Source organism: Cimex lectularius, unplaced genomic scaffold (assembly GCF_000648675.2).
Source record: "Cimex lectularius strain Harlan isolate CLEC.00 unplaced genomic scaffold, Clec_2.1 scaffold59, whole genome shotgun sequence".
Taxonomy (NCBI): Eukaryota; Metazoa; Arthropoda; class Insecta; order Hemiptera; family Cimicidae; genus Cimex; species Cimex lectularius.
In genome coordinates this window covers 6,263-11,548 of record NW_019392794.1, presented here as the reverse complement: position 1 = coordinate 11,548, position 5,286 = coordinate 6,263, and the positions used below count along the sequence as shown (strand labels likewise).

General features: G+C 39.8%; 1 long non-coding RNA gene across 1 annotated transcript; it reads left to right on the top strand.

Moving 5' to 3' along the window:
• Positions 1 to 1,123: 1,123 nt before the first annotated feature.
• On the top strand, positions 1,124 to 1,822 carry LOC106661857. Its single transcript, XR_001339788.1, has 2 exons — positions 1,124 to 1,583; positions 1,693 to 1,822. It is a non-coding gene; the product is annotated as an uncharacterized LOC106661857 (long non-coding RNA).
• The last annotated feature ends 3,464 nt before the right edge of the window (positions 1,823 to 5,286 follow it).

Sequence of the window (5,286 nt, the reverse complement as noted above, 5' to 3'; positions counted from 1 at the left end):
TCTCCCTTGAATAGTTTATTTTTGTTTTCCACCTTTTCTCTCCAACTCTTAACCTTTCGGGCACTCTTATTGTTCTCTTTTTTCTCCCTCTCTTCACCCTCTCGTCATTTCTGACTCTTTATGACTCTCTCTCCATTTACCTACCTATCTAACTATCTATCTATGTATCTGCTTGTTTTATTTTTTCATTAATTTATTTTTGTTTTCTACCTTTTCTCTCCAACTTTTAACCTTTCGGATTCTCTTAGTTTTCTTTTTCTTCTTCTCTTCCTCTCTGACTGTCTATCTATCTATAATTACAATAAGTGATTTGATATAGAAATACATTTTTGGTAATACTACACTGTTTATAAATCACTGTTATTTGATACGAAGTTTATATGTGGTTAAAAAAATTAAATGTTTTTCTGTGGTACCTTTTTGGTAATATTTAATAATTACAATTAATTAAGGTTTTCAGTTGAGATAAAAAAGTCAATGGCACGAGCGGGATTCGAACCCACGATCTTCGGTTAGATACGCCGCTGCTCTACAATACCTCAAGTGGAGACCACTCGGACACCAACCTCCCATATCAACCACACCTTTTGAATTTTGCCTCCTTTTTGCCATTTTTCAATGACTTTTTTTATCTCAACTGAAAACCTCAATTAATTGTAAGATATTAATTGGTCAAGCGGACCACGAAACTAGTGAATTTAATAATAATAATATCCACTCACTTTTTCATTTCAACCAAAACCTTACATAAAAAGATTAAGTAATTGAAAGATGTAATTTGGTCAATGAACCACTAAATATAATGGGCACCACATTTGAAAAATCGCAAAAAGGAGGGAAAATTCGAAAGGTTATAGGTGTTGTAGAGATGGAGGTTGGTGTCCGAGTCGATCGAAGTCACGATAGCTCAAGTGGTAGAGCAGTGGCATATTTAGCGGAAGGCGGTGGGTTCGAATCCCGCTCGTGGCACTAGCTTTTTCATTTCAACCAAAATCTTACACGAAAAGATTAATTAAATGAAACAATTATTTTTTTATTTACGACTCGAAAATTACCGAAACCCGCTAATTTGTTGTATAATATTTTTAATGTATAACAGAAACAACGTATGTAGGTGATTATTTTATAAAACATCTGATTGTCATTACACATCATGTTTCGGTGACGGTTATTAGAGCTTATGAAAATTTCGATCTCGGGCCCGTTTTCACGTCGGTTAAAATTCGAGTTGTGAACGGTTTCAAGATGTCAAGCTCAGACGGGTTCGAGACGGAAGAGGAATGCGTCGAGGTGGAAAAACGAACACCGACTTCCTTCGACTACTTTATACTTTTTCGTCCGAGCACTTACGACTTGATACGTCCTTTCGTTAAGACGTTCGTCACGTTCGCCGTGGCCTTTTACGCCATAGTCTTCATTTTGACCAGCACCATACAGCCTGACTAGAAAACCTTGGGGGAGCCTTTCCGATAGTTGTGGAGATCTTGACGAGATGGAACTACGAGATGAAAGCCACGGTGGAAAAATTTTTCTGCAGACTTCAAGATTGGACTTCAGCCTGACTTTCGCGTAGACCGTAATTGGTATGTTTGATTCACTTGACGAAGAAGAAAGACAACATGTCTATTAATCCGAGGGAATTAATTAAACTTTCTTATCTAAATAAGAATCCGCTGATCATCGTAATTTTAGGTCACTTAAAAGGTATGAGGTTCTCCGTTTGGAAAGGCAAAAACCCAAGAAAATTTAAGGCCCCCATGACTCACAAAGGAAAGACAACGAATCATGAAAAATAAATAATAAAAATCGATAAATAAGTGAACATTTCATATTCTAATTATCAACAAAAACTAAACATATTTACATTTTATTGACATTGGTAGCAAAAACCGTGGGTTCTCAAATCACAATTATGCACATTTAAGCAATAATAATTCATCGGTCGTTGATTTTAAAATGATAATATTCATAATACAAAAAAATAGTTTGTGTTGATTGGTCTGAAGAACTGTTCCTTACTGAACACGGCGAGAAACTGAAACGGGCATGAGTGAAACGCTGACCTGAAAAAATGCACGGACCCACTCGATCAATTCACTATGAGTACATCCGCTCGCAGACCAACCAACATTATTAATGCTATCTTTATTGATTGCATGTTGCACCTTTCCCTAGTACCATAACTAACACTGACAGGCAAAAGTCGAGAACCAGGCCAAAACAAGGTAAAAATGCCCTCTAACCAACTGATTTTTGTCAACAAAAAAATACTCTCTTTAAAATCTAATCCATAAACCCTCCATGAAACCTCAACTACCTGAATTTTTATTCTCGTACCTGTCTGTATAACTAATACACTTTTTAAACAAAAAAAAACTTAAAATTTTTGGCTGTATAAAGTGAGAATAAACGGACCATGATTACAAATCACTTTGTTGATCACTCAATTATCAGAAGTGGGAATCAAACCGAAACCTCATTTTTGAACAATACCCTTAGTTGTGTCATATGCTTCTCGTATTTCTTTTCATAATACACGATTTTGCGTTTTCCTTTTTCATATTCCGCAAGTTGTTAGATAGTCACCATTTGATCATCATCTGGTTTTCTTTAGTTGCATGTCTCCAGCTTTCCTCGATAATTTTCCTTTCTGGATCACGTGACCCTCTAACACGTGCCACATTTCTTCTACACTGATACTTAATGCTACAACTGTTCAGAAACATACAGAAGTACAAATACCGCTTGTTATTTCTGCGGTGGAGAACCCCATCAGCTCCGCGAATCAATAGACCCCCAACGTCGGTGAAAATGATGTCACCACTATTGCTGTACGAAACACAGGAAACGGATTAGATTGTACCCTTGTGGAGGAAGACTGAAAGCGCATATTCCCAAAAGGAAGAGAGGGGAATTCGCTCCCAAAAAATATTGCGTTGACGCTGGAACCATGTTCCAACATCGCCAGCGACACCAGCAGCTAAGAGAATGAAAGAGGAAGAAAGAAAAGATTCAAAGAGAAAGGAAAATAATAAAAATAAAAACCAAACAGTCTTGTCCGTGGGGTTGCACATGCAGGGTATTACCCCGCTGAAAAAAATGTGCACCACTAGATCCTGTGTAATCTGTCTGAGGGAGGGGGGACTTCAAAACCACCTGGCGCTTCTTTCTATGCAGGCGTATTAATGACAAACGAAAAGTTAACAAAGGCAAGAGTCGGCAAACTTCCGTGTGTCGGTATCAACCACATAGGAAGTACGGAAAGTGTATTAAGCCTAAAGGTACATGCTGATCATGAGATTGAGGTTCAGCCCCACCAGAGGTAGTTATTCAATTTCTGGTGGGGATAAACCTGCCGCGACGTTTTAAACAACAGCATTGAACATATCAATGATGGCTTAAGGGGCCAGGAAGTGCTTGACGTGCGGAGGATGGGGACTCGGCGGGACGGGCAAATTGTCCTCCCGGTGAGTCTCTTTCTCACCTTCGACAAGCCGGTTTACGGCCATATGTACTAGCACCTATGCGATACTGTAAGTGTCAGAAATTCGGGCAAATCTCCCTTCGGTGCCAGTCGGCGAGGCAGATTTGCGAATGTAGGAGAGAGGCACACGCAAAGAGATATAATGGGACGACCCCCCCCCCTATGAATGTTAATTATGTAGATTACCGCTCTGCTCGATCGGCCAGCTGCCCTGTCATCGCAAAAGAGAAAGAGATACAGAGGCTATAAATCGGCTAAACTTTCTTAAGGCCGGTGCGATTGTGGAAGGCCGGGCTCTTGGGGGGTTATGCCCAGGCGGCACCTCGGCCGCCAGCGGAGCCAAGTACTACTCAAAAAGCCCAGGCACTTCCTACAAGGATACTGTTGCCCAAACATCTCTTTCCAGGGTAGGGAGAAGCACTAAAGTGGTGATGGAAACCATTCCCATTCAAAGGAATCACCATCTATCACCCAAACATTCCTGGCACGTGGTAATACGAGTGGCCCTAGGAGGCAACTCGAAGCCTCGACAGTAACAAAGGTCCCACAGTTAGTTTCTCACCTTCCGATGTTTTCGAAAGCAAATTGTACCTCAGAACCAATAATCCCTTTGAAACAACACTGAAATACACTGTGGGAATTGGCCATTCACAAATTAATAATTTGTATAAGTGAGTTCACAACATTATTTTTTTCGATAACTAAGAGAAATGTTATAAATTATATATACAAATACGTCGTGGGGATGAATTGAAAAATTAAAATTAAAGAAAGTAGTTAAGTTTCTCTTAAACTTACCTTTTTTTGGATGATTAAATTTTGAAAGTAGGTAATAATTGTGTTTATACATAATATCTAAAAATTGATGTTTATTTATATCCTTTAAACGTAACATTGACATCTTTTTATTTGAGCTTTTCTTCTGCAGACACCGTCGAAAGGTCTGACAGTTTGAAAATCTGTTGTTGAGAGCTCATGACAAAGCGGTAGGATGGACTTGAGTTTCGTAATGCAACTGAATTAAGTTTTCCGAAGCCAATCGTCACTTGACAGCTGTTGTTTTGAGAAATAGTTGCTAGAAGAAAAAACGTCCGTCTAATCTGTATATTTTCTACAGTTTAAAAAACAAATTTATAAACGACACTAGCAAAAGTAGAGTTCAGAAAATTACATAAAACAGCCTCACCTTCAGCGTCGTCATTTTACACTGTATAACCTTACAATACAGAAGGCATAAAGGTAACTAATTCCCCTCTCTAATTCACCACCGAGAATGTATATATATTGCTTCCTAAACCTATTTGAGTTTCAAAATAAAAACGACCGTAAATGGTTTAAATCTGCCAATCCACTCCAAAAGGAATATGCCGCAGTACCAAGGAAGAGCTTGAGTACATCACGAAGCACTGCTAAATACTTGTATCCAGGCGCAAAATAATGGTGCAGCCTTGAGAGCGTGGCAACCTCTATAAAGCACATGCTGGATTCGTGTCGGCCTCCGGGTCGGCAGGGGACGGCAGGTTAGGGTACCAGATTCTGTCTACATAGACGGGGGAGGGTGCATAACCATCTACGGGGTAGCAGAAATGGTCCAAAGTCCAGCCCTTGCTACATGGGAATGGATTCGTAGTGGCTTAGTGGAGATTCTCCTAGCGGGAACTTAGGGAAGAGGCTGTTCTTCAATCTGTGACTTTGTGACTGTGAGGCCCAAGCAGTCGCGTATTACCTTCGTTATAACCCGGCCTCGCGGGATACGAAGGATCGGACCATCGAAGCGTATAGCGTTGAGGACGCTCAGACTA